Here is a 15,307-nt window from a genome sequence, read left to right as displayed (position 1 = left end):
GCTGGGGTTAATAATGGAGAATGTGTGAATGTTCTTTGAAAACGTGTACCCATTTCAAATCAACTTCGCCATTAGTTAGTTTTATTAAATAAGTTCTTTGAGCATCAGAGTCCTCAGCTGTGAACAGAATAGCACAGGTGATCCTTCTTCTTCTTTTTTTTTTTTTTTTTGGCAGATCCTTTATTTGCAAATACAGCTACTCACTAAAATTTATTTGTAATCCCAGATTCAATACTTGTGGTGCTTTTGTGCTCATTAGCAGACATGTACCATGAACAGAGCAACAAAATAGGAGTTGCCTAACACACATACTCCCAGCTGAGGTCCACAGGCACTGTTCTGCCTTCTTGTGTTAGCTGTCCTACTGTAAACAGGTATCCTTTGTGAGACCTTTTCAGCACCACTTATTTCACATTTTTGTGCCTTCTGTTGGCGATCTCACCGTTTCCCACGGTTTAACCCCAATCGTAGTGCTGAACTATTACCTGGCATTCCTAAGCAGAAGACGCCTGTGAGAAAATGCACGTGTTAGACACGTTTCATTCAGGAGTGTGTTCTAGTACTGTTGGCCATGATTTCAATGTTAATGAATCAACTATATATTAAATAGAGTGTCTTTTAAAAGAAACACACATAAATCAAGGTAGGTATTGATTGATTGATTAAATTGTGGTGACCAGAGGCTCATAGGAACCTAACCCTGTGTTTCCCCTAGGAGCAATGGCTCAGGGTTCACACAGCTTTATAGAGCATTACTACAAATAGCAATAATCAACTGTATCTATTTTATGGGGTCGCTGTATATGTTACATAAGGATGTGTGTAAAATGCCTACTGTGTTGATGTTCTATAATGGGAGACTATCTTCTACTGTACGAGGAAACAGGTGCTCAGAGAAGTTAATTGCCTTATTTAAAATCGTTAGACCTTGGGGCACCTGGGTGGCGCAGTCGGTTAAGCGTCCGACTTCAGCCAGGTCACGATCTCACGGTCCGTGAGTTCGAGCCCCGCATCGGGCTCTGGGCTGATGGCTCAGAGCCTGGAGCCTGCTTCCGATTCTGTGTCTCCTTCTCTCTCTGCCCCTCCCCCCTTCATGCTCTGCCTCTCTCTGTCTCAAAAATAAATAAAAACGTTAAAAAAAAATCATTAGGCCAGAAACTGGCTCAGGTTAGTAGCATGTAAGTCCATTCTGTCTGAATCCAACAGCAGTAGTTTTCAAAGCATACAGGAATAATCTCACATGGAGAAATTAAATGCTTTTTTGTTCCTTATGAGTCTGCTCTTCATTTAAACATTCTATCTACATGATTGACTTCTGAAAAACCTATTTAACCACCCACTATCATCATCTTTGTGCCAGGCCCGGTGCTAACCACATGCCATCTGGTATCTCGTCATTGCACAGTGATCCGGTAAAATAGGCATTATTGCTATTGTCATCATTTTAGAGACATGGAGAAGTTAAATGAATTTTTCAAAGTCATACAACTTGGAAGAAGAACAAAGATAACATTTCAGGTCTTTCTGATTCCACAGCTCCTGTTCTCAATCTTGACATTAGAGAGTACCAAACTCTTGGGGAATTTGTAGACCAGTAGAACAGCCGACTGAAGGAACAACAACAAAACAGTGGAGAAGGACATAGAGTTATCTACATTTATTTACCCAGGTAAGGTCATTAAAGAGAGAAGTTGGCATTAACCATCATGGTCTTATAAAGAAAAGTAATCTTAATATTATAAAAGTATGAAGAATTTAACTTTGGATTACAAAAATCCAACAGATTCCGGGACCCCTGGGTGGCTCAGTTGGTTAAGCATCCAAATCTTGGTTTTGGTTCAGGTCATGATCTCACGGTTCATGGGACTGAGCCCCGTGTCAGGCTCTGTGCTGACAGCATGAAGCCTGCCTGGAATTCTTTCTTTACCTTTCTCTCTGCCTCTCTCCAGCTTGTGTGCACGCTTGTTCCCCACCCCCCCACCTCAAAATAAATAAACATTAAAAAATATCCAACCCATTCACTTTTATGAAAGCCTTGCAACATTGGCCTTCCTTTTCTCATTTCATCCAGAACAGGTTGTCTTTGTCACAGACAAGTGGCCTTTGGCAACCACAGGTCTGTACCGTATTCTAAGTTATTTTCTCTGATCTAGGCCTGAGCTTTGTCAGATATCCAGACAGTAGATTGGACAAAATGGTATCTAAGATCACTTTTCAATTCCAAGGATTGAGTTTGGCCCATTTGTCCTTCTAGTCCAGAGACAAAGAGGAGGCCGGCCTCATGTACATTAGCCATCAAGTCAGCAGCTGCTGCTCTATCAATCTTGCCCTTGGCAGGAGCAGGCACCTTGCGAATTGACCTCCAGGAAAAGAATGAATGCTTAGTGGTGGCAAATAAGTTGAGTTAAGTATTGGGAAACAGAGCACACACATAAATCTCCTGTGGATCTATATTCCTTAAGGAAATCCATCAGAGAAGAGAGGCAACTCATGGAAGAAGACGATAAGGCTCTGGCTGTTCCCCGTCCCCGCCCCCACCGCCCCCGAGGTAAATACCCTTCACAAATGGACATGGCCCACCAGATAAACTAGCTTTAGGACCCTTCCACTTTTCTACTTACTTATACATTAGGGATTTTCCACTGTCCAGGCCTGTGCTCACTTGCCCAAATGTTGCAAAATAATAAGAAAGACCCAATAACAAGTATAGTTTATTAATGTGAATACGGTACTTTCTGTTGACATGCCAAGCTCTCAGCATATTTAAACCTCACGACAGCCCTTGTCAGGTAATACCATCATCGTCTTCACTTACAGACGAAGAAACTGAGACACTGAAAGGTGAAGTAGCCTGACCCATCGCATCACTAATAAGTAGGAGAGGTGCGACTCGCACCCACATCCATCTCGGCGAAGCTTTTGCTTCCCGCCAACACACTGTGCTGTCTGGCCTGCACAGTATGCTGTCTTCCCGTAGCATTTGAAATTTTGCAGCTAAATGTCCAACTTCCTCATTTTTCCCTTTTGGTGTCCATGTACGAAAAGAGTCTGAATCAACTCAATTAATATGTGTGAATCTCACCGTGTGCCAAATTCAGAGCTCTGGGGACGCAGACATGGAGAGCGGACCTCTGTTTTCAAGAAGTTCCTGGTCAAGAAGGGAGGCACGCACTCTGGTGCCTAGGTATAAAGCAGTCTGTAAGAGCGTTATTAGAGAAGTTTAAGAATAACGTGCTGTTTGACCTGAAATCTGGAGGATGGTGGCCAGGAGTAACAGTGCCCTCCAGGCGGAGGTGAAAACAGGACCCATGCAGCCTCTGTGGTAGCTGGACTGTGAGGTGTTTGTGGGTGATGGTGGTGAACAATGGTCTTGCAGTTATCCAGAGGTCATATTTTGGGAGGACTTGGACACCATTGGAAGAAGATCGGATTTTATTAAGTAGACAATGGGGAGACCTTGAAGGTGTTTGGATGCAGAAGGAACATTATCAGAGCTGAATTCAGGATAAATATACCCTAAATTTATGGTTAAAGGCCTTATGTATTATCTTTCTAGCTTGTCTGCATTTAGCAGGAGACAAAACAGAAACCACATGTATGAACCTGAGGTGATGGGATTTCAGACACCAGGGCAGATCCTTGGTTTCTAGTTGTGTCAGTCAAACCACTTAGGTGGAAAGTTCCCAAATGTGGTTAGTCAGATGAAATACTGGGTAGACTGCTAGAAATCCAGATTCCTGGGGCACCTGGGTGGCTCAGTCGGTTGGGCGTCCGGCTTCAGCTCAGGTCATGATCTCACAGTCCGTGAGTTCAAGCCCCGTGTCAGGCTCTGTGCTCACAGCTCAGAGCCTGAAACCTGCTTCAGATTCTGTGTCTCCCTCTCTCTCTTCCCCTTCCCCTCTCTCACACTCTGTCTCTCTCTCAAAATAAAATAAAAACATAAAAAAAAATTAAAAAAAAAAACCAAATCCAGATTCCTGGGCTCTGCCTCCTTAAGGTACTAATTCATAAGAGCCAGTCACAAGACTGGGAATTGATGTTTTTAAAGCTGGCCGGTGGATTCCAATAACCACTGACTCACATAGCAACTTCTATTGGATGCACTGAAAACATTTCTACCAGTGTAAGAAATTTTAGTTAAAGACTATCCCTGAAGCACTCCCCTCTCCCAAAAGTGTTTATATTGCTATAGACGTGTTTTAGTCAGAGTTCCTCAGAAGAACAGAACCAATATGATGTGTGTGTGTGTGTGTGTGTGTGTGTGTATAAACAAAACCAATAGGATGTATGTGTACCTACATACACATACACACACGCACACACACACACATTCTATTGGTTTTGTTTATATGTTTAAAAAATACACACACACACACACACACACACACATATATATGTATATAACATTTATATATACATACACACACAGACTTATAAGGAACTGGCTTCCCCAATCATGGAAGCTATTAAGTCTCAAGGTCTGCAGCTGGAGTCCCAAGAAAACTGATGTGAAGCTCCAGTCCAGAAGCTGGGGGGCTTCAGCCCCAGGAAGAGCTGTTGCTTCAGTGTAAGTCTGAAGGCAGGGAAAAAAAAAAAAAAAAAAAAAAAAAAAAAAAACAATGTCCAAAGCCAGTGCGGTCAAGCAGAAAGAAATTTCCTTTTATTCAGCCTTTTTCTTCTATGCAGGTCTTCAACTGATTGGATGGGGCCCACCCACCTTAGCGAGGACAAAATCTGTTTTACTCAGTCTAGAAATTCAAATGTCAATTTTACCCTGAAACACCCTCACTGACACACCCCGAATAATGTCTTACCAAATATCTAAATACCCTGCTGCCCCATCAAGTTGATTTGTAAAATTAACCATCACAAGATGTCAGAAGGGCTTCATTTCAATAGTATCAATAGTATGGTCCTTATAATAACAATGGTAACAAGAATCATTATTTGTATCCCTTTAGTACCTGGGTGTGTAGGCAGTCTTTGCAACTGAATGAATGAAGCAAGGGTATTAGCATAGGTGTTTATGGTTTATCATCTTGTTTTATCCACACAATAACTCTGCTGGGCATTTGAAATAGATTTCATTATTACCTTCCATTTTTGAGAGGGGTGGTGCAAAGTATAAAGAGGTGAGCTTAGGTGTCCAAGGACGCAGGGTAAGTGACAGGGACCAACTCAAACCCAGAGCTTCTTTTGTGATATTTCCACTGTGTGACACTAGTTCATTGCAGATTAATTACAGGCAAAGGGATGCATACCTTCATGAACTCCCCTGACCATCAGCAATTTTCTGATCTTATGACTACATCTATTGCTATCTCTAAATATAGGAGAGGCACAAATTAACAAGTGAAAACCAAGAGATATGTTTGTAGTTAATGCTACTAACAGGCAGCGTAATTACAAGAGAGCAGAGAGTGTTGCTTGACAAACATTAATAAAAAACTCTCATGCCAGTCTCAAGTATAAATTACACAGCAGAAGGGAAGGAGAGGCTGGGCTTGACAGCTGTAGGATAACAACCTTGAAATATATCTACATTATCTGAGGGGTCTTTGGAGGTCTGTCTTTTGGACTCGGTTAGAGACCATGCTAATGAACTGCCTTAGTGTCCATATTTTTGCAGGGCCATCTATATTTCTTTTAAGGTCGAGTTTACCACAATTGGGAAAACTGCTTAGTTAGATGTGAGGTTCTAGTCATTTTATGTGCTTGATGGGGTTAAATAAACCTGTCCAATTAACCAGAAGTCATTAGATTAATATATAGTTGTTTATCTCACAATATTTTCTAATAGCCTTACATAAATTATTCTTTATATTTCTATTACGGTTCATAGTTCATTCATTTGACAACTATTTATTCCACAGTAATCTTTGCTAATAACTAGAGTTGCAGAGAGAAGCTATGTTATTTGCCTTGTGGTAGCTCACCATTTTGTACAGTGGTTCTCAACTCTGGCTGCATATGAGATTACGGAAGAGCATTTTGAAAATGCCTATGCCCAGACCCCAACCTGGAGGTTCTGATTTCTCTTGGTCTGGAATGGAGCCCAGGCATCAGCATATTTTAGACTTTATAGGTGATTAGAACATACACAGCCCAGACATATGGGAGAGACAATTATACCTCCAGACAAGGTGCACTGTTTTAAGTACCAGAGGAAAGAAATGTGTTACTGGCTATGGATTAAAAATGCTAAATTCTTCTGACTTCGGCTCAGGTCATGATCCCATGGTTCCTGGGTTCAAGCCCTGCATCCAGCTCTATGCTGATACGTCAGAGCCTGGAGCCTGCTTTGGATTCTGTGTCTCCCTCACTCTCTGCCCTTCCCCTACTCATGCTGTCTCCTGTCTCAAAAATAAATAAACATTAAAATTTTTTTTAATTAAAAAAAATGCTAAATTCTTCTAGAGCGGATGTGGGAAGGTTTTACTGGGACTATGATTTTCTATTTGAGGGTATCAGAGTTTTATTTTTAATTTTTTTTATGTTTATTCATTTTTGAAAGACAGAAAGAGACAGAGCACAAGCAGGGGTGGGGCAGAGAGAGGGAGGGAGGGGACACAGAATCTAAAGCAGTCTACAGGCTCTGAGCCATCAGCACCAGAGCCCGATGTGGGACTTGAACTCACAAACCGCCAAGATCATGACCTGAGCCTGAAGTCAGACGCTCAACGGACTGAGCCACCCAGGTGCCCCTATTTTTAATTTTTAATAAAATTATATTATTGTTTTCTTTGAGCTGCATCTTGGAGGATGGTGGATGAGAAGGGAAGGGAGGAAGATACACCAGGTAGTGTATATGCAAAGGCACACAGGGAAAAAATGTCAGTGTCTTCAGAGAATTTTGAGTTGTTTAGTTGGGCTGAAGTGTTGAGCGTATGAATTAATTATCATTAATTCTTTCATTCAAACAGTGTTTATTGTGGATGTATGCTGTGTGAGGCATTGTGTTAAGTGCTATGAGGGATTCAAAAATAAGACAAAAGAGATCCTATCCCTAACAAACTCAGGCTATTCAAGGACACACATTATGAAAGATGGTGATGTGGTGATGGTAATATAGGCTTAAAATGGAAATTTTGACTAGACACTAAGATATAACAGAAATGAAATCCCAAAGTGAAATGCCAAATTATATTATGCAGATGTTTAGAGGAAATGGCTTAGGGTAGAGAGAGTGGAAAGGGAGCTGAGTAATGAGATTTCCTTCCAGAATGTTCTTGCTGAGTCCCCACTGACTCTCAGGGAAGAGGAGTGGAAGCATGGGTCTACCCCCTAGCTTCAAGCCAGGTAAGAGGTAAGGGATCTGCTCCCCCCACCTCAATCCCAGAGGGAACGGTGGCAGAAGCTTGATAAACCGGGGTCTGACCTCCTTTTGCTCCAGAAAAGAGAGAATAACGGCCAGCAAACTTGTTTTGTAAAACATCAGGTAGGAAGTTAGGCTTTGCCAGAGGCATATTATCCGTGTCCCATAATCTTTATTTTTTACACCTTTTAAAATTTAAAACTCATTCTCAGCTCTATGGGCTATAGTTTGCTGACCCTTGATCTAGGGGGAAAAAGGCCTGACCCTTCCAGTAGAGCACCTAGAAATGAGGAAGGAGAAGGAGCCCTCAGCTCCCTCAAGGATAGGGAGGTACAGGCAGGGTGATGATATGGTATGATTTGTTATCCAAACAAGGACACTTGGGAGAGTGAACAGGGACATTAATAACCAAGTAATTTAATGAGAATAAAGCCTGGACAACAGGACTTAAACCCGGACTCTCCAGGCAAGATGGGATGTATGATCAAGTGGTCTCCAGGGACAGAGACCTCTCGACTATGCTGTCCAATATGGGAGCCACTAGCCACATGTTTACATGCTAGACAGGCAAAATAAAATATATTATTTAAATTAGTTTCACCTGTTTCTTTTTACTTTTTACTATGTGACTACTAGAAAGTTGAATGTGTGGCTTGCCTATGCGGCCTGCATTGTATTGCTATCGGTCAGCACCACTCTAGAGCCCTCAAAATTGCCCACTAGACAAAGAGACAGCCTTGAAAATCTGTGAGACCCAGAGATCCTAAAGCTAGTTTGCTTATTATGCAAGTGCAAGTAAGACCTGTCCCGTCTCTTCTCCCTCCTCCCTCTTACCTGCCACCCCTGGTTGGGGCAGGGGTACAGGATGGGGAGGCTAGAAACCATATGTAGCTCGGCCAGCCATGCCCTCCCCCCTTTCCTCCAGTGAGTCTCCATCCTAAAATGCCCAGAACTGAGAGGTGTCAGATCAGCCCTAAATCTTGGTCAAGGCTTGATTTATACCTTGGACTAGACATTCTCATTTCTGAACTAAAACTGCATCCGTGACTTAAAGATCCCCTAGAATGGTCTGTTACTCAGGAGTGAGGCGGAAAGTCATGGAGTTTTAATCTAAAGGCAGGGAGAGGCTATTCTACTGAATATATTTATATTCTATTCTATTATTTATTTATTAATTTTTTACTGTGAAAAATTTAAAGAAAGCATGCATGAAGGTGGAGAGACTCCTATAATAAACTCCCATTTACCCTTTACCCAGTTTCGACAATCTCAACATTTTGCCAATTTTATTTTTTCAAATATTCTTTTATGGGGATTAGGGGGAGGGACTCAAGTATTTCAAGCAAGTCTCAGACATTATATTATTATTATAGTAACAAATACTTCACTGTATGAAGGATAAGGATTTTGCTTTTAACATAACTCATTTTATTTTGAAGGGACAGCAAGAAATATAAAAGTAAGCGCATTTCAAATATAACACAAGTCTTGCCTGTTAGCACATGAGTATCAATAGTAATGATAATAACGGGCAAACTTCAGGGACCTTAGAGGTCATTTAGTCCTGTCCTCTTATTGAAGCTCAGAGAGGAAGGGACTTGTTTGAAGTTCCTGGAGGCAGATCTGGGGCTGAAATGCAGGCCCAACTTCTCAGGACACAAGCCTGCTCATTTGAATCTCACTCGGAGAGACTTGAACTTGGTTTCCTGAGGGGCTCAACTGGGTCTCCCCAGCACCTTCCAGCCATCTCTTTTGCATTTCTTTCCCGCAAACTGAGAATCAAAGAGGAGCTTCTCGAAAATCACTTGTCATTTACCAGCAGATTAAGTTGGGAAGTGTGCATGGGACAATTAATGTCTTGCACTTAATGTCTTGCAGAGACCTTATGTAATGTTGTAGGAAAAAGTCAAGAGTCAGCAGATCCTGAAGTCATCCAGGTTGCTTTGAGGTTAGAGACTTGGCTTCTAAGGAAGAGTTTTATTAAGGGCTTTGCCCATGGGCTCTCTCTCTAGGTTTCTCAGGGTAGCTGATAGCCTGAGTTCTGTAGCAAGATGAACCCTCTTGCCAATCTTTTGGAAGCCACCTTTCTTAGACTACTGGGAATAACTTTGCTTTATGAGAGGAGAAAGAAGAGTATATAGACCACTTACTCTATGCTTCTGGCCCCCAGCCCCTTAGCTTCTTCTGAGCATAATGGCAGCCTCAGCTCCTAAAGTCACATGACCTCCATTTAATTGGATGCTTCATATTGCTTAGAATTGTTGCCTCTTCAGGTTCACTCCTTCCTGCTTTCTTTTTACCTGATTTTCTGATCTTTCCACCGTACCAACTCCTACATTTGCCTCCTGACTTCCTTTCTCTTGGGCCACTTCTACTTTGATAATACAGGTTGCCCTCTTGTCACCATCCTCTGTTTTGGTCCTTTGGCCACATTCCGTGTTTCCCTGTTTTTCCGGTTTTGGGTATCATATGCTTATGCTTAAAATAATGAATATCATTATTTTTCCACTTAATCCTATGGAGCCCCATCTACTCTTATTGGTAGGTATTTCCTTATTCCCCTTTAGGAGTCTCTCTCTCTCTCCCGGTGGTTTTATCTGGAACACCTGGGGCTCTATCCTGACTCTCCTGCTTGCTAATCATGTGAACTTAGGCAAACTACCACTCTCTGATCGTCAGTTTCCTCATCCATAAAGTAGCAATATCACTTAACTGCCTCATAGAGTAAAGGCTCTATCTATGAAAAACATTTATAATAGAGACTGGCACATAGCAAATGGCCATAGAGGTTGTAAACACATGCTCAGTGCCTGTGCCCAACGCATGACAGCCACACTAAAAATTAGGCCTTGAGAGACTTCCAGTTTCTACCACATGCTGCATTCAGACCAGTCTTTCCCATCAGCCTCTGAGTCATGGATTTGTGCTTGGGTCACATGTTCAAATGATATTTTTCTTACAGCAGCTTTACTTCTGTAACACTTGCTTTGTTGGTTGACATCATTTGGGAACTAGTAGAGTCCTGGTCTTTGTCTTCTCAGGAGACCCCTTGATCTCAGCAGTTTTACCCAGTTTCTCACTGGGGTCGGTTGTGCTAGCAGGCCACCTTGGGAGGGGAAGGCTTTGTCTACAGGGCCTGCTCTATTCTTTCCCTGGGGGGATCCATTCACAGAAGACCCAATCTAAGTTGAAGGTATCCATTTAATGGAGAAATAGCTGGCATTTCCCTTGATTAAATACTAATAATGATGAAGCTGCTGCTGCTGCTGCTGCTGCTGCTGAGTTCTTCCTGTGGAGCATTCTGTTACACAGAGTTCCTTACCCGGAGACATAGTCTCTGTCTTCAGTTTATTGTCTAGCTAGGAAGCTCAAATATATTCAAAGCTCCTTACAAGAATTTTACAGATAATGGCTGTAAAAAAGCAGAAGAAGGAGTTATTTTAGGTGATTAGTGGTCATGGCTTCATGTAGAAGTGGTATTTAAGCACTTTCTTGAACACATCCAGTAAAAAGGAGGGGCTCATTATCAAGCAGAGTAGCCCAGCTTAATGTTGCCTGGGATTACAGGTGGATATTTCCTATGCTAGTGAATTAAATTTCACATTCCTCATTCTACCTCCTGGGATTATACAGACAAGTCTTAATGCAGAATAATAATTCTGTGGTTATAGTGGGTCATTAGAAGAATGGAACAATGATAGCAGTTGGGAGGGATCAGGATGTGGATTTTTCTGAATTTGAAAGAGATAGTGTTCTTCTTGGAAGAAAGATAGTCACAGGAAATATTAAAAGAAAAAGAGGTCACACATTGCAAATCCTCTGCAGTTGGTGGGGGGGGGGTGCTTAGGGATATTTGCTTGTCATTACTCTACTTTCGGTGACTTAAGTCATAGAATTATTGACTCCCTTAGGATCTGCTCGAGCACAGTGATCCCTCGTACAGCATCCCTAATTGGTGCTTGATTATTCCCACTGAAGGGGAGCCCTTTACTTAATTGGAATATTTCATAAGTGATACTATAGAAAAATTATTGGTCTAAGTATCAGATAGACCTGGGTTCAAATTTACCTTACTAGTTATATTATACTGGACAAGCCACCTCCTATTGGGTCTCAGATGTCTCATCTGTAAAATGGGGGAAAAATGCCTACCTCCTGGTGCAGGTGTAGATGTGAAATTAGATAACATAAGGAATATCTCTGAACTGGTTTCTAATATATAGTAGGTACTGAATAAATAGTAATTAATAATAGGTCATAAATGTCAATTTATTCACCTCTCCCAAAGCTAAATATTGTTTGACTTCTATGGTTAAAAACTCAACCACATTACTGATGGCATAAAAAGCTGTTAATAAGGCTATAAGTAGGAAAGCACAATTTTATTCCTTTTCTATTTTCTAAATGTTATACCTGATGTTATAGCTCTGAAGTCCTGGACATTTGTTTCAGCAGTGAATGGAGCCTCTGTAACTGGCCCAAAGAACTTTCCCATAATTTAAAAATAAATAAAATATGAATTGCCCTAGTAGACTGAAACACCCTTCACTTTTTGGCCATCAGCATATCCTGAGCCTTTTTAATATCTCTGAATATTAGAGCTGGGAGGCATCTTAGAGCTTATTATATCTGGGCCATTCATTTTAGAGATGAAGAAAACACAGGTAGACTGTGACTAGTACAAGGTCATACAACTAGTTTGTGGGAAAGCTGGGACTTAAATATATACGAAGCTAACTCTAAATCTTACAGCCTTCCCATTGTATCACATTGCCTCTCTCCAGAATAATGTTTCCAAATGACACCCTCATCTCCCTTCCCAATATCCAAGGCAGTAATTGCACAACTGGAATTTTTCTCCTTCTTTAGGTATTACTTCTAACCCTGAAACTTGCCCATAGAAATTTGACAACTCAGTACTGCTTTGTGTTTCTCCCTGGGAAGGCTGGAAAGGGTCTGGAGGAGGGGGAAATGTCAATATGGGTTTGGAAACTAGAAATGATTATGAAAACAATGAACACTTTTGATTCTACGAAAGTGTTTAATAAGGATTTAAAAAGGGATTGAAGGTCAGGCAAAATGAGTACTAACAAGTTTGCAAAGATATACTGACTCAGATATTTTTGAACATGCTGGAAAGTGATGCTTCAAATTCAGTGTCATTTAAACAAGGCAACCTGAGACCTTGCTAGTTTCATGTGCAGTGTAATAAAAACGGTCTTGTTGAGGAATGTTTAAAAGGTGCCTCCATTTGCTTTCATACCCAGGTAGGGGGTTGGGGTGGGGATGGCAATTTGAGATGATGATGAAGATGATGTTGAAATTTGTTTATTCAGCACATATTTACCTCTTATGTGTCAGGCATTGGGGAAGGTATCAGGAATCACACTGTACTCCTTCATTGAAACACTCAACAGTCAAGTTGTGTGCCTGTGAGATGCTCAAAATAAGATCCCGTAGTTCCTAATAAGTTTTGTATGCTCTCTATTTATTCCATAAATCTTGCAGCATCCACTGTGTACAAGGCATGTACTGGGCAGTGCTCATCAGGTATTTCAGGCTTTCTGGGTAGGACTGTAGGAAGGAAGAATCTATCTACTAAACCCATGTTTAATCTGGCTGTAACTGCATCACTGTCACCAAATCCAGAAGAAGGTGCTGCTGGTCTGAAATCCAACTGGGTAAACATAGCATCCCAAAATGGAATTTGTGACTGGTTTACTCCAGTTCTTGGGACTTCTCTGCCTGGTCTCCAGACTGTCTTCATTTTTCCCTGACTGTGTCTCCCAAAGTAGACTCTGAACTCTCTTAGAGTCAGGACCTGGTCTTACTCATCTCTATGACCCCTCTTAAGACTTAGCGCAATAGATTGCATGAAGTTCTTCCCTCTGCTTTATTTTTCTTACCTTCTTACCTTCCCTCATTCTTTAACTTCTTCTATAACTTGCCTCTTTTTGTTTTTTACTCCCTGCCTCCTCGTCTTGTCTGTTCTCTTTTTCTATTCCTTTTCTTTTTTACTTCTTCTCCTTTCTTGTCTTCCTACCCTAAAAACTCTCAGTGGGCTCTGTGCATTGTGCTCAGATTTGCAGAATCCACATTACCTGCCCTTGAAGTACTTCTAGGATTATACATTTATTTATTTTTGAGAGACAGACAGAGACTGAGTGGGAGTGGGGGAGGGGCAGAGAGAGAAGGAAACACGGAATCTGAAGCGGGGTCCAGACTCTGAGCTGTCAGCACAGAGCCTGACACCGGGCTCGAACCCATGACTGTGAGATCATGACCTGAGCCGAGGTCAGATGCTCAACGTATTGAGCCACCCAGGTGCCCCAGAACTTCTAGGCTTATAGAAGAGATAGCCATGTACATAAAAAATTCCAGTACTGTCCAATAAGTAGTTGATAGATGTTAACACTTGGTATAAGAGCACGAAAATGGACTCATACCTATGATGAGGTGTGTGGCAGAGTTTCTCATAGGATGCAGGGCCAACAATGAGTTGGCCTCACAAAGATAGTTGGGGTGTGGTGAGGGAGGGATGGGCCCGGGCAGAGGGCAGTACCAGCAAAACCCATAGAGGAGAACTCCTTGCAGGGAGCTACTAAGGTGCGTTGTGGCTGGAGTCTGAATACTCAGTGAACATTTGTTAAGTAAATCCCTGGTCCTAGAAAGTCCAGGTCAGCTGGTCCCCAGGCTTTTTCTTGTCTGCTGCGCTCTGAGGTCCTGGCTTCTGGTAAAATGTCCATTCTGAGTCCCTGGCTCTAGTGTAAAAACATTGGTTAAATGGGCATTTTTGAAGGATAAGAGAAGTGACCAGAAGTCTATTACTTCGGGCTGGGGGTGGAGCTGGGGGCTGTGGGAGGGGCAAGGGAGGTAGAGCTTGTTACCAGGCAACCAGGGTTTGAAAAGTCAGAGCTCTAAGGTCTGTGGCCATTAGGACGGGCTAGATCCAGGGATGCTGGCAGCTGGTGAGTAGCTCCAGCTACCAAAGGGAAGCAAGAAAGAGAGAGAGAAGGAGGGAGGGGGGATAGGAGGGGCAGAGGCAGGGGAGAAAAGAGAGACGGAGAGAGAGAAGAGAGAGGGAGGGAATCGAGTGCTGACTTGGGTAATAAAAGCACTTGGAGGAAAAAGCACAGGCCCTGTGAGCAGAGTTTTATCTGTGAATTCCAGCTAATCCCTCAATAGCTGTCATTTTCTGAGCCTTCTGAAAAATGGCTTAGTGAGGCCTACCTATGCATTATTATGGAGACTAAATAAGATGAGTTAAAGTGCCAAGCATAGTGCCTGACTATTAGTTAGTTGTCCTGTAAATGGGAGTTTTTAAGTTCTAGCTGAACAGTTAGGTGTGCAGACATTAGCTCCAATACATGGCTGGAAGAGTGATTGGGGGGGGGGGGGCAGGGGAGCAGCTAACAAGAATGAGAGACAGCCCCAAATGTGGGGGACCTGGTGAATTAAGCAAGTTAGGAGAGTGCATGCCATCAGAGCACTGTCAATGGCCCACATGACATTAAGCAGGATGGGGTTTGAAGAAGAGAACAGGAGCAGCAGCATGGTTAAGTGCTACCTCTGGAGCCTAAACACCAGGGCTCAAGTCCTGACTCTACAAATCTGCCAGCTGTAGGGTGTTAAACACTCGGCGCCCCAGTTTCTTTACCGGGGGAAGGTCACCCCACAGGGCGATGATAACTAAATGTCACGTACCTATGAAGCAGTTAGCTGAAAATCTGGAACAGAGAAGACAGCAACCCCAAGCGGGGGGCAGGGCTCCATGTGTGTTGGGCTGAGATGTGTGAGCTATTAAGAGCTCCTCCCGTACCCTCCTCTGCCAGCCCCACCGGGAGGGGCCACCAAGGCCCACGAGCGCCCACGGCAGGGAAGATGGCTGCCAGCCACTGAGCCCTGGCTCACGTCTGCTCCATGCTCTCCCTTCTTCTCAGTCCTCATTGCCTTCCATCCCCAGACCACCCTGGCTGGTAGGCAGCCTAGTTC

At 42.6% G+C, this 15,307-nt stretch overlaps 1 protein-coding gene across 17 annotated transcripts in view; it reads left to right on the top strand.

Annotated features, from left to right (window-relative positions):
• DAB1 (DAB adaptor protein 1) overlaps positions 1-15,307 on the top strand; it is a 1,138,205-nt gene that overhangs the window by 186,142 nt on the left and 936,756 nt on the right. For 16 of the 17 annotated variants that reach the window (XM_023258762.2, XM_023258751.2, XM_023258753.2 and 13 more), the window contains exon 2: positions 1,537-1,669. The exons of the other annotated variant lie outside the window; for it this stretch is intronic. The gene's annotated coding sequence lies outside the window, so the exon portion shown is untranslated. The remainder of the gene's footprint in view (positions 1-1,536; positions 1,670-15,307) is intronic. 17 annotated transcript variants of the gene reach the window in all.

Source organism: Felis catus, chromosome C1 (assembly GCF_018350175.1).
Source record: "Felis catus isolate Fca126 chromosome C1, F.catus_Fca126_mat1.0, whole genome shotgun sequence".
In the NCBI taxonomy this organism is placed as follows: Eukaryota; Metazoa; Chordata; class Mammalia; order Carnivora; family Felidae; genus Felis; species Felis catus.
The sequence above is the reverse complement of the archived record's forward strand: the minus strand, read 5'-3'. Positions and strand labels throughout refer to the sequence as shown.